Source organism: Eptatretus burgeri, chromosome 4 (assembly GCF_056783735.1).
Source record: "Eptatretus burgeri isolate ZD-2024b chromosome 4, Ebu_testis_v1, whole genome shotgun sequence".
NCBI lineage: Eukaryota > Metazoa > Chordata > Myxini > Myxiniformes > Myxinidae > Eptatretus > Eptatretus burgeri.
In genome coordinates this window covers 89,770,045-89,795,114 of record NC_140964.1, presented here as the reverse complement: position 1 = coordinate 89,795,114, position 25,070 = coordinate 89,770,045, and the positions used below count along the sequence as shown (strand labels likewise).

The 25,070-nt window shown below is 43.6% G+C and overlaps 1 long non-coding RNA gene across 2 annotated transcripts; it reads left to right on the top strand.

The window, feature by feature from the left end:
• The first annotated feature begins 1,168 nt into the window (after positions 1–1,168).
• On the top strand, positions 1,169–25,070 carry LOC147028645 (uncharacterized). Of its 2 annotated transcripts, XR_015057649.1 has the most exons (5): positions 1,169–1,241; positions 9,445–9,561; positions 19,656–19,750; positions 19,966–20,135; positions 24,557–25,070. It is a non-coding gene; the product is annotated as an uncharacterized LOC147028645 (long non-coding RNA). The 2 variants fall into 2 exon arrangements; XR_015057648.1 differs by lacking the exon at positions 1,169–1,241 and having other exon boundaries at positions 6,389–9,561.

The window sequence follows — 25,070 nt, the reverse complement described above, 5'->3', positions numbered from 1 at the left end:
TTGCGTCGCTACCTTCTCCAGAGACAGCTTTTATTAGACAAGGTCAGAGGTCAAGTTGACGAATTCGTAAGTTCCAGTCTATGACTGCTTGTGTGTTTGTTTGTAGGCACGATAACTCGAGAACAGAAGAAGCTCCCAATGTCAAATTACACCACGTGATTCAGGACGGTGATGGCTAGTGCTGATTAGATTTTGGACAAAATCGGTCAAAGGTCAAGGTCACAGTGAGGTCAAACATAATTCCATAAATTAATGTGGAGAAATGGAGTATTTTTGCTTCGCTCGACGTTACGAGTTCGTTTTAACTTCGATTTTAATTTTGTCTTCGGTTTTTGCGATCGCGAAGGACGCTTAAAACTCGGTTGTCGAAAATTCTGGTAAAAATCGGATGTTTTGAAGATGTTTTAAGATTGTATAAAAAATATTTCACTCGACGCGTCACGGGTCGTCCCATGATGCAGTGCGCTTGAGCAGAGGCGTCGTTGACCCACGTAAAGGTTTTGCATGTGCGCGCTGATGGTGTTTTCGATAAAGATGGTGTTTAAAAGTCATTTTTTTTATCCCATTAAAGGTTATCATCGCATGCCTGACTCGCTAAGCTGTCGTATTATGTAAAGATTGTTGGTAGATGGCCGAATATTATGGTTTTGTGACTTTGATAAAATAATTGCGTGGAGAAATGGAGATTTTTGCTTCGGTCGACGTTACGATTTTTGATGGTTTGGTACAGAATCATCGTAGAAACTTCTGGTTTATGTCGCTACCTTCTCTGGAAACAGCTTTTATTAGACAAGGTCAGAGGTCAAGTTGACGATTTCGTAAGTACCAGTCTATGACTGCTTGTGTGTTTGTTTGTAGGCACGATAACTCGAGAATGGAATAAGCTACCAATGTCAAATTACACCACGTGATTCAGGAGGATGGTGGCTAGCGCTGATTAGATTTTGGTCAAAATCGGTCAAAGGTCAAGGTCACAGTGAGGTCAAACATAATTCCGTAAATTCATGTGGAGAAATGGAGTATTTTTGCTTCGCTCGACGTTACGAGTTCGTTTTAACTTCGATTTTAATTTTGTCTTTGGTTTTTGCGATCGCTTAGGACGCTTAAAACTCGGTTGTCGAAATTCTGGTAAAAATCGGATGTTTTGGAGACGTTTTAAGGTTGTATAAAAAATATTTCACTCGCACGTCACGGGTCTTCACGTGATGCAGTGCGCTCGAGCAGACGCGTCGTTGACCCACGTAAAGGTTTTCCGTGTGCGCGCTGACGTTGTTTTCGATAAAGATGGTGTTTAAAAGTCATTTTTTATCCCAATAAAGGTTATCGTCGCATGCCTGACTTGCTGAGCCGTCAGATTATGTAAAGATTGTTGGTGGATGGCTGAATATTATGGTTTTGTGACTTTGATAAAATAATATTAAATAATTGCGTGGAGAAATGGAGATTTTTGCTTCGCTCGACGTTACGAGTTCGTTTTAACTTCGATTTTAATTTTGTCTTCGGTTTTTGCGATCGCTTGGGATGCTTAAAACTCGGTTGTCGAAATTCTGGTAAAAATCGGATGTTTTGGAGACGTTTCAAGATTGTATAAAAAATATTTCACTCGCGCGTCACGGGTCGTCACGTGGTGCAGTGCACTTGAGCAGAAGCGTCGTTGAGTCACGTAAAGGTTTTCCGTGTGCGCGCTGACGTTGTTTTCGATAAAGATGGTGTTTAAAAGTCATTTTTTATCCCAATAAAGGTTATCGTCGCATGCCTGACTTGCTGAGCCGTCAGATTATGTAAAGATTGTTGGTGGATGGCTGAATATTATGGTTTTGTGACTTTGATAAAATAATATTAAATAATTGCGTGGAGAAATGGAGATTTTTGCTTCGCTCGACGTTACGAGTTCGTTTTAACTTCGATTTTAATTTTGTCTTCGGTTTTTGCGATCGCTTGGGATGCTTAAAACTCGGTTGTCGAAATTCTGGTAAAAATCGGATGTTTTGGAGACGTTTCAAGATTGTATAAAAAATATTTCACTCGCGCGTCACGGGTCGTCACGTGGTGCAGTGCACTTGAGCAGAAGCGTCGTTGATCACGTAAAGGTTTTCCGTGTGCGCGCTGACGGTGTTTTCGATAAAGATGGTGTTTAAATGTCATTTTTTATCCCATTAAAGGTTATCGTCGCATGCCTGACTCGCTAAGCTGTCGGATTATGTAAAGATTGTTGGTGGATGGCCGAATATTACGGTTTTGTGACTTTGATAAAATAATATAAAATAATTGCGTGGAGAAATGGAGATTTTTGCTTCGGTCGACGTTACGATTTTTGATGGTTTGGTACAGAATCATCGTAGAAACTTCTGGTTTGCGTCGCTACCTTCTCTGGAGACAGCTTTTATTAGACAAGGTCAGAGGTCAAGTTGACGATTTCATAAGTCCCAGTCTATGACTGCTTGTTTGTTTGTTTGTCTGTCTGTGAGCACGATATCTCAAAACGTTATGGATGGATTCGGACGAAACTTGGTGGGTCAGGTTGGATGTGCAACAAGGATGAACTGATTCGATTTTGGTGAAGATCTGAATTGAGAGACTTGAATTTTTCAAGTCATTCTTTACCATTGAGAAATCGTCTCAAAAACGGCATAGAGCATGATATCTCATAAAGTTATGGACGGATTCGAACGAAACTTCGTGGACAGATTGGGTGTCCATCACATATGAATTGATTTGATATTGGTGAAGATCTGGATCCGGAAACGAGAATTTTGTTTTTTATTTTTGAAGTGGTTGTGCACCATGGAGCGATTATGGAGTACAGCGTGATATTTCAAAAAGTTGTGGATGGGTTATGATAAAACCTGGTGGTTGAGTTGAGTAGGTGATAAGAACAAGCCGATTAGATTTTGGTTCAGGTGCAGATGCAGATATGGCCTTTCAGTGGGAAACAAAACGTAAACAGTTCAACGTTGCAGAGGCATGCGTACCCTACTGAGTGCCGTTCTTGTTCATACTGTTCTTACACAGACAGAAACTGGAACTTTTCCAGCTTTCCGAGAGTTATCCAAATATTCTGTGGGGCTGCCCGTATAGCTTTGAGATATGTGCACTCACCTTTGAGCTATAGAGCTTGGGTTTGAATCTCGACCCAGCTTAAAAAATACTCCCATCGTGGTATATCGCATGCAGAGAGAGGCATCAATGTATGGGCCATCCATTGGAATAACATCAAGCTGGAGGAATTGTTTAGCAGCACTAGTCATTGGTGGAAGTTAAAGATCCCACTGTGTCTTTCACGAAGAGTGGGTGAGTTATCGCTGACACCCTTAACGAATTCCAAATTTCTGCCCAATTCACCTTCATTTGAACAAATTCTTGCCTGTACAGATGGTTCTGAGAAGACTTGGGCCAAAAAATGTTCCCTGGCTGACCCCATCACAATGTGGGATTCACTGCTTCTTGTATAGTGGTAGACGTAGTAGTACTAGTAGTATTCTATCTCTTGATAGAATTATGAGATGATCAAACACTGGCAATGTCTTTCAATCTTGACAAATCACATATCCTCAGTCTGTCTCTCTGAAATGACAATATGGCAAACCTTTCCATCTGCTTCCTTAACCATCTTGTTGAAGTAGTGAAATCACTCAAACTATTGGGTCTCACTATGAGTCATAATCTCTGTGGGCCAAACCACACTTCTAAGTTAGCCACCAAAGCCAGTTGTTGACTGGTCATCCTCCATCATGCAAAATCTTTCCTTGGCACACCTGAACTCTTATCCACCTACAAGGACTTCATCTGCAGCCTCACCTTGCTCAGCTTGATGCCATGGAAACCAAGTCCCTCAAAATGCTTGGAATCTCCCACTATGAATGTGAGTGTCAGGCCAATCACTTTCACATTGCAGACACGTCACTGATCTGTCTTCTACTGCCTTATTTCTGGTCTTGCACCTTCTGATCTTTTCTGTGCCCTGTCAACCCCACCATCCCCCTCCCCCTCCACCTCTGCTTTCTGCAGGCCATCTAAGGTCTGCCAGACCATCTAAGGTCACCCCTTCCTGGTGAAATTCCCAAAATGTAGAATCACTGCTCACCTCCACTCATTCATTCCCTATTTTTCCTCCTACCATGGAACCAAACCGCATCAATTTCAATCTTATTCTTCCCTCCAGCGCTTCAAGACAGCTATTCACCACCATCTCAGGTCATCCCCCATCCACAACCACGATATTCTCTGCAAACATTAACGGAGTAGAGTGAAGGTTGTTACAATATCTTATTGATCAACTGGAACGGCACTCGAGTGCATTCCTCCACCAGGCTGAACAGTTTACATTTTGTGTCCCACTGATGGGCTGGAACTGCATCTGAACCTGAACCAAAATCGAATCGGCTTGTTCTTGTCAACGAACCAACTCATCCACTTCGTTAAGTCATAACCCATCCATAACGTTTTGAGATATTGCGCTACATATCGTTTTTGGTCCTATCTCTCAATGGTAAAGAATCACTTTCGAAAATTGAAAACAATTCTCGGATCCGGATCCAAATCCCGACTTGGATGTTCACCAAACTCGAATTCATTCATCATTGTCGCACGTCCAACCTGTCCACCAAGTTTCGGCTGAACCCATCAACAATGTTTTGAGATATCCTGCTCACAGACAGACAGATAGACAGAGGTGAAAACATAACCTCCGTTCACCTTTTGTGGCGGAAGCTAATAAAAGTTTAATTTACATACATACGTTTTTTTCCCCCCTTCAAATTCCTTAACATTGGGCACCCCAGCTGCTCTATTGGTGGAAGCAAACACAGCATTGTACTTTGTTTGGCTTAAGCTTTATCAAATTGATTCTTTATTGCAGTGGTTTTTAAAGCTTTGAGACTTCCACTTTTACTTTAAATATGCATTTCATTTGAGGTAAGAAATGAGGGGGGCAGGGGAGGAATTGTGTTGGGCAGGGGAGGAATTGTGTTAAAATTCCACCAGATTTGCATATATATGAAATATAGAGCCCCAAAATTCTCAATTTTGAAATTATTCAGTTATAAAGCCATCTGAATATGCGCGTGCACACACACACACACACACACACACACACACACACACACACACACACACACACACACACACACACACACCCTCTCACTCTCCTTTTCTCAGTGTTATCCGTGTTGTTTTGTGGTTCTATCTGTGTGCAATAATGTATTCTTAATTCGGAGATTGTGAGTAGGCGCGTTTATAATAGAGGTTCGTCATTGTCATTCATAGTTGTTATTCCAAACCCCCCACAATGGTCTATCCTTCCCTACTTTGGCATTAAAATCATCCATTAGTAATAGTTGGTCATGCCGTATTCCAATATTTGGCACGGTGTTTAATCCCTGATAAAATTCGCTTTTTATTCCAACATCAGAGGTATCAGTCAGAGCACAAGCTTGGAATGTTTCTTATTTTCACTAATTTCATCTTTAATCTGCACCACATTAATCTTTCGTTTGTACATTCAGAACTTTTGAGACCTCTTACCACATTTTTACTTGGAGATATTGCTGCATCTTTCTCGTACAGGCAATTGTATTTTCTTTTCTTAACACAGCGAGGCTTATGGAAGAGCAAGTTTAATGGATGAGAATGAAGAATGGCAAGTATTAAAAATATCTGTTTTAGCTTTTAGTTTAAAAAAAAAAAATGTAACGGGCTATCTGTTTAATGCATTTTTTTAATGTTGAAGGCTTCAGGCATGGACTGAATAGTCCTCATCAAGGCCAAGCCTTAAATGAAAGAACTGCATGAATCGAAAAGTAAGAAAAGAGAGAACAGACTAAGAGTTTTTGAGAAAGTAAAAAATCTGCTTTTTGACAAGGGGAAGGACATAAGTGTTTGGAAAGACATGAGAAGGTAAAGGGTTCCAGGGTTTGACAGTGGAGGGGAAGAAGCAAACATCTTAATGGCCCATGCTTGAGTTGCCAATGGCCACACAATAATCATGTGATGTAGTGGTTTGTCGAGTATTCCTTGGTCTCGCTAATGGTGGAGGTACACAAGCAGCAAGTTCTTGCGAGCAGAAACCGAAGTACTATCTGTAGAAAATAGAAAGAGAGCCTACTATGTGGCGTAATTTGAGCGGGTCAAGTTTTGAGGTCACATTGGTAGAGTTAACAAGTCGAATAACTTTGGATTCAATTCTGTCCAGTAAGTATGTGGAGCTGGAACCTCCCAAGATGTGAGAGTAGTACTCTATACAAGGACGAATCAATCCTTTATGTTGTTGGAGCAACTGTTCAGAGGAGAAGAATCTTCAACATCTGAACAGGACTCCTAATTTCTTCTAGGCAGACTTAGCTATTTGAGTAATGCATGGATTCCAGGATAGTGATACCTAGTAGGTTTATTGTCTCACATGGTGTAATTTTGGAGAGTTGAGAGGAGTTTTAGAGAGAGAGATGAGAAGAAATTGAGTTTTTGAAGCAGTAAACGTAACTTGATTTTATTTGCCCCACTGGGAGATATTGGGAGCATTGGTGAGGGGAACATCAGAAAGAGATGGAATGCTAGTCATCCAGTGTGGAGTTAGAGGAGAAAAGAGAACCAAAAAGAATTACTTTATCAGTCAGAGAGACAGCGATAGTATCATCGGAATGGAAAAGCGAAGGAAAGGTAGAGCGACAGAAGTTGTTTGAGATACTTTTAGCTAAGGACCAGAAAGATCTATTAGTGGAAGAAGATGAGAGGTTGTCACATTTCTTTTGAATAAAGGAATGCTTCACTTCATGAATAACATGTTTGCAATGATTTCTGGCACATATGAAAGCTGAATGCGAGTTTGAAGAAGAAGAGTTTTTCCATGTCCGATATGCGGCATCCCTTGCACGAATGGCCGCAGAGTAGGAATTATTGAACCAAGAATTGGTAGGAGAGAGAGACTTGAAAGAGGAGGGTATATAAGCCTCCATTCCTGCAACAATAACCTCAGCTATACGTTCAGCAAATAGAGGCATCGCCCGAGGAGAGGAAGTAGTCTTTCCAGGGAAAGTCAGAGAAAAGTTTCGAAAACCAGTCCAGTCAGCATTATTAAAATGCCAATACCGGCGTTTCGTCGGAGCAGTCGGATGAGAAGAAGTGGTGGTAAGTAAAGTGATGCTCACAAGATTGTGGTCAGAAGAACCAAAATGAGGTGAAATTGTGTGGTTATAATGCAACGGATTGGAAGTGAAGAATAAATCCAAAGTATTGGTTGTGTGGTCATGACGATCTGGGATATGGAGAGGGTGGGTGATAATTTGTTTCAAATCATTAAGAATGTAAAATGTAAGAGCTTCGACCCACCCCCCCCCCCCCAGCATCTGTGTGGGAATATTTCAGCCACTCCCTATGGTGTACATTGAAGTCTCCAAGATAGAGAACTTTTGCTTGAGGGTGTTCGGATGTGATGGCCTCATGGCAAGAGTTAAGATTGCCAAAGAAAGCTAGAAAGTTTGTGGAATTGGGAGAGCAGCAAGTTAAACAGAGAAAGATCGTGATGGTCGGGAGACTAATCTTAAGCCAGATGACATCAAAGTTTGGAGATTTGAGGTCCACAATGCGTACAGCAGGCGTGCTGATGTTGGAGTAGACACAGACTCCTCCTTTGAAGCGGAATAGTGAGTGAAGGTTGTAGTCCGAAATGTTATAAGAATTAACAAGAACGTCATGTGATAATTGGGTCTCTGAGAGAAGCAAGATATTAGGAGAGGAACTTGCTCGATGATGTTCAACAGAGGAAAGATTCGAAGAAAGACCACGGATGTTGGTGAAGTGAATTGAAAAAGAGTCACGTTGGTTAAAAATGCAAGGGTCTTGAGAGGGACCGATACTACTACTGTCCGAGCCCCCCTTCTCGTTGGCAGCAGAGACAGGCAGGTCACCGGAGATTCCTCGCACCCCTAATGCCGGGAAGTAGGGGCCATTAACTTTTCGGACTTTATCATATTTATATTTCATTGCAGGCTGTCTGAGGGAAACGAAAGGAAAGAAAAATAAAAAAGAGAGAATGTAATGTGAGGAGGGAAAATGAGTGAGTAAGAAAAATGTATGATGAAAAGTATATGATGTTTGTTTGAAAAGTGTATGATGTTTGTTTGAAAAGTGTGTGATGTTTGTTTGAAAAGTATATGATGTTTCTTTGCAAGAAAGAGAGATTAAAGCTAGCCCCGGTAGTTATAGTTTGAGTGAGACAGAAATTAAGACCAGCAATCCTGACATGGAGTGTGTAAGATGGTTCTGGGCACTACTTCAACGCTCCGAAGTCAGAACAGTAGTAGCACCCTGAGCGGTTGCAGTCTATAACCTACTACCTAAAAAATGCTGGATGAGAATACTAAAATTGGAAGAAAATGGCATTCATGGTGTGCAGGGTATTCATTGCCAACTTACGCACACTTGGCAGAATTTTTGAGCCCTCCTCCCTCAGAGAACGGAATAGATCCATCTCTGGAACAAACTGGTAGGAGGGAGGAGGACTTTAAAAACTGCAATGTTTGCATCGGTAATAAATATATGTAGTCCTGAATGCTGTTTTCTTCCAAATGTACTGTTGAATGAACATTTACGTTTCACAAAATAATGGCAGCTGTATCACTTTCTGCTAATTTGGAATTGATTAGATGTTGGTCTGATAAAATAGATCTTGTCCTTCCATCATGGCAAATATCATGGTCTCAGCCTGTCAAATCCAGGAGGACCATCAAATGAATCCACTTATCTATTTCCATCGTCAACCAGTGAAAGAGGTTCATTCTCTTCAACTTCTAAAACTCATCATTAGCCATAATCTCTCATAGGTTGACCATGTCACAAAGCTGGCCTTCAAAGCCAGCTACAGACTGGGAATTCTCCTTGATTCCAAGTTATTCATTGGAAAAGCAGAACGACTCACAACCCGCAAGGCCTTTGTTCATATCTCAATGTAGTACTGCTATTCCCTTTGGCCTGGAACCCCAGCATAATATCTGTCTCTTGTGCATGGGATCTGTGGCTTCTAATGCTCTCAATATTATCATCATTTACTTTGATGAAGTAGAAGCACAAAGTCTGTTGCTGTCACATTGCAGCAAGGGAGGGTGGCCTCCATTTTTTAGCTCGCCTGTTCCAAGAACAGAGAGCTCTCGCTATACCCCGGTGTGAGCGTGAAAATGTTAAAGTTTTTGGTGCAAGTTATTTCCTTTTTAATGTTTTTATCTACCACACTATTTTTTACTGATTACAATATACAAATACATATATTGCTTTAAAATTATTTGGATCAGACTTCACTGCAATGCTTTATACAAAATATTATTAGACTCGTCTTTTAAAAACGATAAATGTATAAACAGGCGAGCATTGGGTGGCTTTGACACCAACTCTCTGGTTACCCTCTCTCCTGAGGTCTTCCTCATTTTGCTATCTCCACCCCATGACCCTCCTCAGCTACTCCAGTCTGCATGTGTTCTTCCACTAAACCCTTCCGGGTGAAATTTCCGATCTGGTTCGAGTGCTTATGAACTTCGATGGCAAGGTCATATCTGGGGCTTGGTAATACACAGGGTAAGCTTAAAACAATAATATTTACCATTAATCGTGTTTGGGGAGGGGGGTGGGTCAGAGTTATGGGAGCTGTGAGGGGTTACAAATTATACATACATACATACATACATGTATATATATATATATATATATATATATATATATATATATATATATATATTTATATATATATATTGTATTTTGTTACGGCCACGCGTACTGAGTGTATCATGAGGGGGTTAATCGCCGTTTGTCCTCAGAAGAGCCGGACCTAGGACCACCTCTCACAATTAACTTCGTGATGCGGTGGGTTGCTTTAGAACCACGAACGCCAATCAGTTAACCACGAGTTCCAGTGGCCACCATCTAATTTTGCCATTTAACTCGAGGTCATGTGGCTTCCTGAACGGGGAGCGTGCCTTCGGCAAAGCACCAATCTTATCTTGATTAGATCTTAATTAGGGTGGCCGAGCATTTAACCGCTGGTGCGTGCCGACTATGACAGGTCAATTAGTTCGGGAATTACCTCCCAGCCTATCTAGGTTCAGACAATGCTGGATAAATGGAAGGCAAGGACAAGCACAGACAGGTTGGAATGTCAACAAGGAATTTATTAATAAGGAAAAAAAAAAACACTTTTTATTTCCTTGTGGTGAAAATAAGTAAATTCAAATCAATCAAAATAATTGCAAGCAAATAAAGAATTGATCAGGCATTGATACAAAAAGAGACAAAGAGCAGATGCTTATCACTACGCCTTACTTAACAATTAAACACGAGATAAGGGTACCCAGCAGATCATTCAGGAGGGAAGAGAAATCCAGTCTCGCTCACCAAGTAGAAGTCGTCGTCTGTCAAATAAAACGTCCTGAAATGTGTGAGCGTGCCTTGTCCGTTGCTAGCGCCCTGCCTTGCCATGCACCCACTCGCAAACAGGCTTGAACGCCAATCGACGTCACGTCGTCACCCTGAGGAACCAGGGACACCAAGATTCAGGTCCGCTAAGAGCAGGTCTCGAGCAGAACCAGCATTAACGGTCCGAGCATCACCCACCGTCAGGAGCCACCAGGAGCCACAACCGATGGATAGCTGTTAGGAGCTGTGAGAAGCTGAGGCGCTGTGAGAAACTGTAAGGCTGTAAGGATGTCACCAACTGTCGCCAGCTCACCAACCATCTGACTGGAACTTACTGAAGCAACTGTCTGACTGGAACTGACTGAAGCAACCGTCCGACTGGAACTGACTGAAGCAACCGTCCGACTGGAACTGACTGAAGCAACCATCGGACTGGAACTGACTGAAGCAACCATCGGACTGGAACTGACTGAAGCAACCGTCGGACTGGAACTGACTGAAGCAACCGTCGGACTGGAACTGACTGAAGCAACCGTTGGACTGGAACTGACTGAAGCAACCGTCGGACTGGAACTGACTGAAGCAACTGTCTGACTCGAACTGAGAATAGTCGTCACCCAGCTGTCACCAACTGACACAAACTGTCGCAAAACTCTCCAAGCTGTAAGAACCGCCACCAGCTATGAACCACCTGACTGTCGCCAACTGACTGACAAAAATGGTCCACTCATCCTTTTTATAGGCAGTCCGTCAGGACAGAGCCTCAAGCAGACTTCAGCCAAATCCACCTTGCCTATTGGCGCATCGTTGCACGTCACAAACCGCCCGTCTTGCGATCATTCCTGGCCTACGATGCCATGTTTGTGGTGCTGGACAAAGGGCAGAAAGCAGCCATTTGCCAGAATTACTGAGTGAAAACATGAAGTGCTCATAAAACGTCAACAACCCGATACTATTCAGCCCGATACTAAAAAGAGCCAGTTAGCATCTGTAGAGCTGCTGAATGGGGTCAAACGTCGATAGAAAAAGGTGGATGTCAATGTCGGTGAAAGAGGTGGGTGTCGAACGTCGATGGAAAGAGGGTCGGTGAGCTTCCGTTGGGCTAACAGCTGTCTCACATGCATGAATATGTCTGTCGTAAAGAGAAAAAGGCCATCCCATAAGAAAGGGAATCTATTCTTTACCATTCTCAACGCATCAAAGTTAGAATCCCACCAGACATGGGGATGGGTCTATCCTGGACATGCACTTCGGGAAATAACTGTCTGAGGACCTAAATGCTTGAATGCATTTGTCAGATCCGATTCTGAAATCCATAACACTATCCCCTTCCCTGTCCCAGACTCGCCACGAGTTGTCCAACAGCTGGAGATATTGGTTAAAAGTTACATAATTGCCATTAAAAGTTAGCATTACCGTGTGGCATGCAGGTGAAGTTACCCCATACCTAGTACGTTTTAACTCTACCCTTTCGTGTGTGCAACAATTTAAACTGGATATGTCCCGCCTGATGCGTTGGGAACTACCGAACTGACTCGCACAAACAACCTTATGCTACACCGAAATTGCCGGAATTTTTGAAACTAAACATATAACCGGTTGGCTTTAATAATCTACACAACTATACAACTATTTACAATTTCTGACCCAGGAGCTACAAAAATTCTAAAGGAAAATTGTGGAGAGGGTGGGGGGGGGGAACACCTGTTGAGTTCTTGCCACCTTCATGCTCTTCACGAGCACACCTAACAAAGCAAATCGGCAGGCCAGTGACAGGCATACAGGCCATAAATGTTGTGACCTTCTCAATAAAAAATGATCAAAGGAAGCAGCAACAAGAACCGAGCCACTTGTTCCACCGAACTGCGTTTGTGCAGTTCATGGTCATGGTAATTTGTGTCAAAAGAAGTGAAGCAAAGTGGCATGAGACTGGTATGTGGCTGGTATGAAGCTGGTATGAGGATGCAACAAAGGGGCAGTCCATAAGTGTGGTAGCATGCTGCTGCAGTAAATGCAGTTCAAACAAAAGAAAACAAACAAAACCACCATAATAATTGGAACGGTGTTGCCTGATATGAGGCTGCAGCGAGTGGCAGTCCACAGAATAGGTGGAGTGGAAAACAGGCCATAGAGCAAATGGTGAAGTGAGGTGAGTGATGCAATGGACGCAGAACAGGTGATCCAGCAAGGTGAGTGATGCCTTGATGGTCCTGGTGATGGCGAGACAAAGCAAAACAGCAAACAAACAGCACGAAAGGAAAAAGGTAAACCAGGTAATGCCAAACACCAGGTCCCACCAACATGGTCAGCCGGTCCCTGGTGTGCACATACCTGGGGCAGTGTTGGTGGTGCCGGGAGAGAGAGAGAGAGCTCGAGGTTGGCCCAACTCGTCTGCACCCATCCGTCTTTTTCCCTCACATACACTACCCTAGCCCCCCTCTTTTTACAATTTGTTGCTACATCTTGTCTCCGATATCCCACTATCCCCATTGCCAAATTCATACCAAATCCCTCCAAGGTTCTATGGAAAGGAAAAAGAGCAGAACTACATGCAATCTTACATTTAAATTGTGACACGTCTCATTCTGAAGTCCTTCAGGAAGGCAAGTCCAGCAGCCGGCAATCATCGCGACAGTGGATGGTGCGAGGGGTCTTCATCAATCCTAACTACGCTAATATTGTTATCCTTTTAAACTGTCCCCGGGGTAATATCCTGCCAAGAGGCCTTTGTTAAACTATGGGTATCTAAAAACCCAAATTCCCATCACCTAAGTCTTGGTGCTCTTACAATTTCGGGCCTTACCCACCAAATTTTCTTTCTGTGCCATCGCACAATTTAGTGGCTGGGTAGTGTGGCTCCACAAGCAGGTCTGCCCACCTGCATACTCACCGTTAGCACCCCGGAGATGCTGGAGCTGCCTCCGAGCTTGCCTGCTCCTCACCCCAACATGGGGGATGCCCTCACCGGCACTCCCCCCCCCTCGATGCCTACATGGCATTTTGGCACCCTGGGTTCCGCTGCTCGGGCACCCGGGCCCATTGAACACTACACTAAACACTGCACTGGCAAGCTAGGCCCCTCTCCTCGGGTACCTGCGTCCACTAATACATCACTGGCCCCCTGGACCTACCTATGGCCTCAACTGGCCGACGAGCCCCCAGCGCCCGGGGTGCCTGACTTCATCAGAACTCTATGCTCACAAGCCACACCCCCAGCCAGTCCATTGTCTCCTGCACCTCACAAAGAAAAACAATTTTTTTTTTAACTGTCCACAATCAGCACCAACCGCATAACGACATCCATATGTAAATTTACCAAATCCCCATATCTAACTTTAAACTAACCCCCGGGTTTCCTTGGGTGGGATCCACTCCCCCCATTCAATCCTTCACACTATGCATTCCATGACTCGCACTCATACCATCCATTGCCCTGCCCTCACATTCATAAGTCATCAACCACACACAAACACATTTCCACTCACCAACACAACATCACCGAACTAATTTCCCCTAACTAACTCGTGCACCCTCGTCTTCCCTTGTACTATGCACGCTCCCATTTAACTCGACCTTCTATACCTCTCTACGTCCCCACTACATGTTCATTGTCTCCACCTAAACAGTCCCTATTGTCACTCTTGATCCCTAAATTTATCCTAGCCCTCCCTCATGGTCACTGGTTCGGTACCCACATAGAGGCCACAATCACTGACACCCCCATGTGGGCCTAACAATGCCATCCCCCTTAGGCTAGTGCTCCAGGGCCCTCTGTAGGTAACCATCGCTGGCACCCCCATGTGGGCCTAACTACCATCCCCTTTAGGCTAGTGCTCCTGGGCCCTCTGTGTGGGGCGGTTACACCACTGCGCTCCACACATGGGCGTTACTGTTGCCGGCTCTTACCCACATGAGCCCCCTTGCGTCCGCAGAGGTGCTCAGCCATGTCTGTCGCAAAGCAATTTGTTTTTGAATTTTTGCCACTGAGAATTAGGGTTTTCCCACATGGAACCAAGCCGTGCTCACCGCACCCACTGTTCATGCCGGCGTACCGTGCATATTGTACACCTGGTTCCCGTGAAATAATTTTACAGCCAAATTCCTTTTGTTTCGCCATCCGTGCTCCAGTGATTTTTCTGTCACAGAGCGTTTACACGCCAGTCCCTCAGCATTTGTCACTAAACCAAGCAATTCGTGCTTAGGTGGTTTGCGAGGTATGGATCGTGCGCACTCCCGGACGCGCCGTCCAAGCGTTCCTCGCGGGGCCGGCGTGGATCCCAAATCCATGAGGATTTTCCCACGCTCGAGACCAGGACACATCCACATTTAAAATTTGTTGCTCATGGAGGGCTCACTCCTCCGGGAGAGGAGAGGTCGAAGGGAAGGGAGGGGAAATGACCAAGTCTGGGGGAGGGGGAGAGGAGAGGAGAGGACGGTGCTGGGGAGAGAAGGTGGGGGAGGGGAGGAGAGGAGTAGGTGGAGAGAGGAGGGGGGAGGAAAGAGGGCGGGGGTGGGGAGAGGAGAGGACGAAGGGAGGGGAGAGGAGAGGACAAGCGTTGCAATTTTTTTGAACTGCGCCACATTGGTGCGAAGCAATCCGTAACCATGTGACGAATCAGGTCATTATGATATAACTGTAGTGGAGGCTGACATGGATGAGAGGTGTCGAGTTAATCTTTTAATAATGAAGCATTAAATGTGTTTCCCAATTGGCCTGTTGCTGGATTTTGTGGCAGGTTGTGACCACAGTCTGGTCATTCTTGCTATTCTGTAACGTCCAAGGTTATTCATACGTTCTTGTGGGGTTGGTCCAGGGAAGCCTTGCCCAAGTCTTTCACGAATTGGCTGACCAGGCCTGACGTTCGATGAAGGTTCGGGCAGGAATTTGGAATTTGGCCAATGGCCATTGTGCCAGCAATAGCTTGCTTTCTCTTCATGAAGGACACCGTGGGATCTTTAACATCCACCAACGAATGCCAGCAGAAGGGACGGCGAGTTTAACGTCCATCCATAGGACTCCACATACAGTGATGAATCACGCTGCCTGTGAAACTACCGGGATGACAGTTTGTAGCTCGGTCGGGATTCGAACCCAGGTTAGACAGCTTTATAGAGGCGAGTTTACAAACCCCTTGGCTATCCTGCAAACTCAACATACAGAGAGTACATGTATGTAAATTGATGAAATTTATGATTCATTCAGTAGGTCAGACTGTAATGTCAAGAGATTCAAATCAAATACGAGTACTGAAAATAAATATTTGCTTGGAATGTGCCGTTGCGCGGATTTCCAAATTGGCTTCAGCTCGTAAAGGATTGGTTCCCATCATGTGCTGCCTTTTTGGCTGCTGGTGGCATCATTGGTTAGGGGCGCGGCTAGGCTGCTGATGCAGTGCCCCATCACCAGTATACTGGTGCTCATTTCACCGACCTCAGAATGATGACAGGCTGAGTCAACCCCCTGGAGTTAATTCAGTGGCCGACGGGGCTCAAACTCAGGACCCTTGGACCCCAAGCCACCACCCTCACTGCTAACCCAACACCAGGCTCCAAATAGGACCACAAGCCACCACCCTGACTGCTAACCCAACACCAGGCTCCAAATAAGACCCCAAGCCACCACCCTAACTGCTAACCCAACACCAGGCTCCAAATAAGACCCCAAGCCACCACCTTAACTGCTAACCCAACACCAGGCTCCAAATAGGACCACAAGCCACCACCCTGACTGCTAACCCAACACCAGGCTCCAAATAAGACCCCAAGCCACCACCCTAACTGCTAACCCAACACCAGGTTCCAAATAAGACCCCAAGCCACCACCTTAACTGATAACTCAACACCAGGCTCCAAATAGGATCCCAAGCCACCACCCTAACTGCTAACCCAACACCAGGCTCAAAAGGAGTGATTGAAATAGCCATTCCTTTTATGTACTATGTCAGGGTGCCTCTTGGTGATTGTTGGCGAATGACTATATATGTATGTTTGTGTCTCTGGGAGGACAATGGCAAACCACCCAGCATAACCCCTAATGCCAAGAAACTGTTTCGGCAGCTCTGACGATCTGTAACAGAGTATGATACATCAAAAACAGCTATCCACCTTCTCTCATCCTCCTCTTCCTTCTTACAAGCAGTTTCTTACACTTACAATAGTATACTCTGTTACAGGAGGATGGCAGTTCATTCGTTCTCTTGCAACAAAAAATTATGGACACTGCGTGGCCAAAAGTACTGTATGTATGTGTATGCATGTACAGTATGCATGTATGTATGTATGTATGTATATATATATATATATATATATATTTATGTACAGTGCCTTTTGAAAGTCTACACACCCTTTTAAAATATCCACCTTTTGTTGTCTTATAACCTGGACTTAAATTGTATTCAGTCAGACCTTTTTCCACCTTCATTTACATTTTGTAACCCACAACTTCCACCTTTGTCGTAACCCACAACTTCCAAGTCAAAAACAAATTCTACAAATTTCAGAAAATTAAATAAAAACACAAAACTGGAATATCTTGGTTGGATAAGGGTCCACCTCCCTTATAGTAGCAATTATAAATTAGCTCAGGTGCAACCAATCACCTTCAAAAATCACACACCAAGTTAATTGGCCTCCACCTGTGTTAAACTGGAGTGATTCTGATTATTTCAGAATAAAATCAGCTGTTCTTGTGGGTTTCCTCTGCTGGGTCGTGTATTTCACAGTGAAAACTCAACCACGAACACCAAGGAGCTTTCAAAAGACCTCCGGGATAAAGCTGTGGAAAGGCACAGATCAGGGGATGCTGATCTGTGCCTTTCCATTTGGGGATGGGTATAAAACCATTTCAAAGGCCTTGAATATCCCTTGGAGCACAGTCAAGACTATCATTAAGAAGTGTAAGCCGTGTGGTCCCACCAATACCCTGCCCAGATCAGACCGTCCCTCCAAAATGGATGACCAAGCAAGGAGGAGACTGATCAGAGAGGCCACCCAGAGACCAATGGCAATTTTGGGAGAGCTCCATGCCATTGTGGAAAAGATTGGTCACTGTGTACATGTGACAACAATATCTCAAGCACTCCAAAAGTCTGGCCTGTACAGAAGGGTGGCAAGAAGGAAGCCATTACTCAAAAAAGCCCACCTTGAATCCCGTTTGAGGTATGCACAAAAACACTGTGGAGATTCTGAAGCCATGTGGCAAAACGTTTTGATGTGTGACGAAACCAAGATGGAACTTTTTGGCCTAAATTCAAAACATTATATTTGGTGCAAACCCAACACTGAATATCAACCAAAGAACACCATCCCAACTGTGAAGCATGGTGGTGGCAGCATCATGATATGGGGGTGTTTCTCATCAGCAGAGACTGCGGTACGTGTCGGGTTTGAAGGGAAAATGGATGAAGCAAAATACATAAAATTCCGCAAGGAAAACCTGCTGCCCTGTACAACAAAGCTGAAATCGAGACAGAAGTTCACCTTTCAGCATGACAACGACCCGAAGCACACAGCCAAAGCTTCATTGGTGTGGCTAAGGAACTAAAGGATAAATGTCCTTGAGTGGCCCAGTCAGGGACCAGTCAGACCTAAATCCAATCGAAAATCTGTGCCATGACTTGAAGATTGTTGTCCATCAATGCTCCCCACACAACTTGACTGAGCTTGAACATTTTTGTGCAGAAGAATGGGCAAATATTTCCCAATCAAGGTGTGCAAAGTTGGTAGAGACCTATTCCAACAGACGCACAGCTGTAATTGCTGTCAAAGCTGCTTCCACCAAGTATGAACTCGGGGGGGGGGGGGGGGTGGACACTTATCCAACCAAGATACTCTAGTTTTGTATTTTAAATTAAATTTCTCAAATTTGTAGAATTTGTTTTCACTTGGAAGTTGTGGGTTATGATGAAGGTGGAAGTTGTGGGTTATGATGAAGGTGGAAGTTGTGTGTTATGATGAAGGTGGAAGTTGTGGGTTATGATGAAGGTGGAAGTTGTGGGTTATGATGAAGGTGGAAGTTGTGGGTTATGATGAAGGTGGAAGTTGTGGGTTATGATGAAGGTGGAAGTTGTGGGTTATGATGAAGGTAGAAGTTGTGGGTTATGATGAAGGTGGAAGTTGTGGGTTATGATGAAGGTGGAAGTTGTGGGTTATGATGAATAAAGGTGGAAAAAGTCTGTTTTAATGCAATTTAATTCCAGGCTACAAGGGAACAAAAGGTGAAAATTTTGAAAGGGGTCAAGACTTTCTATAGGCACTGCGTATGTATATATGTATACATGTATGTATGTATGTATATGTGTTTATTACAGTGTGAATGTATAAGCCTGGTGTTAGCTTAGTGGTTATGGTGGCGGCTTGGGATCCCAGGGTCCTGAGTTCAAGCCCCATTGGCTGCTGAATTAACACCAGGAGGTTGACTCAGCCTGTCATCCTTCCGAGGTCGTCGAAATGAGTGCCAGTGTACTGGTCCCGGTGTATGCCCCGGTTAGAATAGGTGTACCATATCCCTGTGTGTCGTAAGAGGCGACCAGGGTTGACGTCAGGAAGGGCATCCGGCCATAAAACATTGCCTCAAGAAAAAGCCAAACCCCTGCACAGCAGGGAAAATGGCTGTAAAAACGGTCATTTTATATTATTATTACAGTGTGAATGTATGTACGTATGTGTGTGCAGTATGTATGTATGTATGTATGTATGTATGTGTGTATGTATATATGTGTGTGTATGTATATGTATGTATGTACAGTATCTATATGTATGTATGTGTGTATGTATGTATGTACAGTATGTATATGTATGTATGTACAGTATGTATATGTATGTATATGTACGTGTGTATGTATATATGTGTGTGTGTGTGTGTATGTATGTGTATATGTATATGTATATATGTGTGTGTATGTATATGTATGTATGTACAGTATGTGTATGTATATGTATGTATGTGTGTATGAATGTATGTGTGTATTTCAAAACCTGTTATCCATGTAATTGGGGGGCGGGTGAGGAGGGTAGGATAGGAGAGGATGAAGGAGGGAGGGGAGAGGACGCAGGTAGGGGAGAGGAGAGGAGAGGAGGGAGGGAGAGGAGAGGATAGGACAGAAGGAAGGGAGAAAGCAGGTTTTCAATATTCTTCGTGAATGTCGTATGTACTCTGCCTGTAATGTGTATATGTAGTATTTACGTTGGTACTGTTGTGTGTATGTGGTTATGTAATGTATGTATGTATGTGTGTATGTTGATTGTTATCTCTATTTTAGGGTTTCAGGAGGAGGAGGTAGGAGGGAGATCACCCAGAACTCAAAATCTCCATCTCCTTGTTTTTGGTGAAGGATCGTGATTCACGAACCAAAAGGTGAAGTTTCATTCTCATAGCCTCATTCCAACAGCTCTTTTCAGAATCTTCACTGAACCTCTGACAACCTCCACTTATGGCTTGTTTGTAATGATATTCCCTGGAGTGATTTTAAGTATTCAGTAAGGATTTTCTTTATCATTCCTGTAGCTCTAGCTATCACTGGTACAATTTCAGCTTTCCTCAATTTCCAAATCCTCGACTTCATTTTTCAGATCTTGGTATTCGGTCATTTTCCTGATTTCTGTAGCAGTTACTCCAAAGTCACTGGGAACTGAAACCGAAAATCAACAATGCTGATGTTTCCTTTTTGTGTTTGAGCACTATGTCCAGACGCAATGCTTTGTTTGCAATGTCCACACTTGACGGGATCATCTTGTCACAGGTGAGCATTATTTGTTCATTTTCGAGGATTGGCTCTGGTTTGTGTTTCCATGATTGTTCTGGGACTGGGATGTTGAAATGTTTATGGATGTGCCAGTGGATTACTCTGCAAATGCTGTCATGTCTTTCTGTGTACAGCTGTTCTGACATGAGTTTTTTTTTACACCCTGAAAGAAGGTGACTGGTTCTTTCTGTTTCTTCCCAACAAAACCTGCATTCGTCCGATTGATTCAATCCCACCATTTTCTTAAAGGCATTAGTGTAATGTCCTTGGTCTTGGGCATTGATGATGACTCGTTCTCCATCCCAATTAATTTGACCTCTTCTTTACCATTTCACAGAGACTTCCCTGTCGATCCCTGTTCTGTCGAGCTCTTTTTAAAATCGTCTTGCTCTTTTGTCATTCTCCTATTTGTCAGAATATATCTGCTGATATTTATTTTTGTAATTTTCGTTTTTACCTCCACCACCGAAGGTGTAGGAGGTTATGTTTTCACCCCTTTCTGTCTGTTTGTCTGTCTGTCTGTTCATGTACAGGACATCACAAAAAGTTGAGACGGAACCTGATGAAATTTTGTGGACAGGTTCGGGGTGTGACAAGGACGAACTGCTTAGATTTTGGTGAAGATCTGAATCCCGATCCGACAACTATAATTTTTAAGTGATTCTTCACCATTGAGAGATCGGGCCAAAAATGATATATAGCAAGATATCTCAAAAAGTTGTGGACGGATTTGGATGAAACTAGGTGGACACGTTGGGTGTGTGACAAGGTAGAATTGATTCGATTTGTTTGAAGATCTGGATCCGGATCTGGATCTGATAATTTTTTAAGTGATTCTTCACCATTGAGAGATTGGGCTCAACTGATATATAACACGATATTTCAAAAAGTTGTGAATGGATTCGGATGAAACTTGTTGGACAGGCTAGGTGTGCGACACGGAAGAATTGATTCATTTTTGGTGAAGATCCGAATCTTGATCTGAACACGAGAATTATTTAATTTTTAAACTGGTGGTGGTGGTCGTATGGCAGATTAGCTGCCGGGGTGGCTATCATTTCTTGAAGCGCGACTGTGTCGCTGATGCAGTGCCCCTCTACCAGTACACACACTGTAACTGATACTCATTTCGCCGACCTCGGAAGGATGACAGGCTGAGTCAACTCCCTGGTGTATTAATTCAGCGGCCGACGGGGCTTGAACTCAGGACCCGAGGATCCCAAGCCACCACCCGAACCACTGAGCCAACACCAGACTCATTTTTAAACTGATTCTTCACCATTGAGAGATAAGGCCAAAAACGATATATAGCATATTTCAAAAATGTATTGCGCCTGATATGTTCTCACGGATCAGGCATTGCATGGCGGAGGTACGCGCTCTACCGAGTGCCCTTCTCGTTTTCTATGTAGCAACCCAGTTCTCATCATCTAATTAATCTATGTCCCTTTTAACTATCCCATGTAATTAATCTCTTTGTGAGGTGTTTAGCCAAGATACTCGCACACAATGGCCTGCACTTTGAGAGGTACAGTGGGATCTTTAACGTACACAAACTGAATGCAGATGAGACAGCTGGCTTAACAACCCCAACCAAAGTATGGGATGCTCTGAGATGCAACACCCCACACAAATATCTCGCCAGGACAGGGTTTTCATCTGATTCGACACCACGGGAGAACATCTCCTAATCAAACAGCTCAGAGGCAAGCATGCTACTAAATGAAGAGCTTCATGTGTGCAGTCACGGTAAATAGAAATATTCATCCTCATTTAAATATTTACACACATCATCCTTCAGGATTTCCACAGAAACCATTTAAAGTTCCAAAAGTGTAAGTCTGAATGGTCCACATCTTGGCTGTCTGGTCCGTGATGGTTTCTCAGGGCCTCAAGTGATGGTGTGAGCTGTGGTCTCAGGTGATGGTGGTGGTGAGATGAGGCCTCAAGTAGGCTCTTGGTATGAGTTTTGGTCTCGCCTCGGGTGAAACACTGTGAATAGAGAGAGTTCGCTGATTATTTAAAACACAGTATGAAAGTTGCGGTTTGTGGAAAAGGTGGATGAATGACATTGCGAGATGAAAAAAATGACAACAGCTTGGATGGTAACAGATGAACAAAGGACCTGCAGCCAAAGGACTTCAAGGTGACAAGCTAAAGTTGCAAGCAAATAAGAGAGACGTAAGTTTGATGAGAATAGAAGTGCTCACCAGTTGGTATGGGAGGCAACATGCATGAGATGGTTATGTGTGTTTCTGACTTGAAAAGGGAGAACAAAGAGTCGGATAGAACAAATGCAGGAAGGGAATTCCACAAACTGGGGGAAAGAGACAAATGAGTGGACTTGGGAATCCCAAGAATGCCTCAACTTCCTGCAAAGAGGTACAGATGGGACGAAGAGCTTTTGACCATAGCACCCCAGAGACAGTGACCTGAGACATACAGTGCCTTCAGATAGTATTCACACCCCTTGACTGTTGTCACATTTTGTTGTGTTACAGCCTGAATTTAAAATGGATTAAATTTTTTAAATCCTTGTGTGATCTACACACAATACCCCATAATGTCAAAGTGGAAATAGATATTTTTAGAAATATTTACAAGTTAATTCATTAGAACTGAAAAGCTGAAATATCTTGTGTCAATAAGTATTCAATCCCTTTGCTATGACGCACCAAATTGAGCTCAGGTGCATCCAATTTCCTTTGAACATCCGTGAGATGTCTCTACAACTTGATTGGAGTCCACCTTTGGCCAATTCAATTGATTGGACATGATTTGGAAAGAAACACACCTTTCTATACTGTATGAGGTCCCACAGTTGACAGTGCATGTCGGAGCAGAAACTCGACTATGAAGTCCAATGAACTGTCCGTAGAACTTAGAGATAGAATTGTGAGGAGGCATAGATCTTGGGAAGGATATAAAACAATTTCCAGTGTTGACAGTTCCCAAGAGCACAGTGAACTCCATCATAAGGAAATGGAAAGAATATGGAACTTCCCAGACTCTTCCTAGAGCTGGCCATCTGACCAAACTTGGCAAGAAGGACTTTGGTCAGGGAGGTGAACAAGAACACAATGACCACTCTGACAGAACTACAGAGTACCTTGTCTGAGATGGGAGAACCTGCTGGAAGGCCAACAATCTCTGCAGCACTTCACAAATCTCGGCTTGATGGGAGAGTAGCCAGATGGAAGCCACTCCTGAGAAAAAGGCACATGCCAGCACACCTGGAGTTTTGCACAAAGACATGTGAAAGACTCTGAGACCATGAGGCAAAATATTATGTGGTCTGATGAGATGAAAATTGAACTCTTTTGGCTTGAATGTAAAGCACTACGTCTGGAAGAACCAAGCACAACTCATCACCCATCTAACACCATCCATACCGTGAAGAATGGTGGTGTAAGCCTCATTTTATGGGGATGCTTTTCAGCAGAAGGTACTGAGAGACTTGTAATGATAGAGGGAACAATGAATGGTGCCAAATACAGCCAAATCCTTGAAGAGAACCTGCTTCAGAGTGCAAAAGACCTTAGACTGTGGCAAAGATTTATGTTTCAACAGGACAATGATCTCAAGCGTACAGGTAAAGCAACACTGGAATGGCTTCAGAATAAGAATGTGAAAGTCCTTGAGTTTTCCAGCCAAATACCAGACTTGAATCCCATTGAGAATCTGCGGAAAGACTTTTACATTGCTGTTCACCGACGCTCCCCATCCAACTTGACAGAGCTTGAGCAAATCTGCAAGGAAGGATGGGAGAAAATCTCCAAATCCAGATGTGCAAAGACTATTGGAAGTATCTCATTTGTATTACTATATGATCAGTGAACACCTTACATAAGTGCAATGCTTTTGATATGTGTTACACAAAGCTGATACAGACATACCCAAGAATACTCTGAGCTGTAATCACTGGCCAAAGCACTTCTACCAAATATTGACTCAGGGGGTTTGATACTTGTGTCAATTAAATATTTCTGTATTTTATTTTTTAATAAATTTGTAAAAATTCTCAAAACATGTTTTCACTTTGTCATTATGGGGTATTATGTGTGGATTGGTAACAAGAATTTTAATGCAATTCAATACTTTGTGAAGGCACTGTACTATCTTCAGTCTGTGTGGGCGAGCCATCCTCTTTCCATGCAAAAAGGGCTTGTTACAGAGTATTCCGAGGTCGTGACTGCAACTTGAGGCCAGCTTGCAAATATGATCATGCACCTGAGGACAGGTGAAGGCTGATTTGTAAGGTCAAGGAGGTATAAATACTGAACACTCCTTAAAAATACACAAAACTATATTGTAGATTTTGCAGCCAATCTTTGTGAATGAGCGATGCGAGAGTACGAGACTTGGCAAGCACTGAATGTCATTTTCCAGGTGGTTGACCAGTTTCTTATCTTCTGCAGGTTTGCAGACGGGGAAGCAGCTGCGGCCTATTTGTCACGTGGGTGATCAGGAACTGTCTGACACAAGCTGGAGTGTGGAGGATTTTCCGAAGAACCACATAGGTTTTTTGTTGACCAGAAGCGGATGGGGTTTTCCGGGATGCTACCTTGTGGCCCGCCTCCGAGGGTCGATCAGGAGAGATACCATCCTGCAGCGCATGGATAAATACAGACTTTCTACGCAATGGTTTGTTTTTTTATAGACACTGCGATTTTTCAGAAAAAAGAGACATTATTAGCAAACGAGTGAGAAATTTCCATGACCCCATTCATCGGGCATCACAGATTCCACGCTGCTGCAAGGTTATTTTGGACTCACGGAGAAAAAAAAATCAATTACCGGACACTCAGCTTACACCGCGACCTGCCATAACAAAGGACATGTGAGTCACAAAGCTATGTGCACTGCACTGTGACCCGTAGGAGAGTAAAATGTGTCCTGGAGGTGAAAACAATAAAGACATGTAAACTGGAA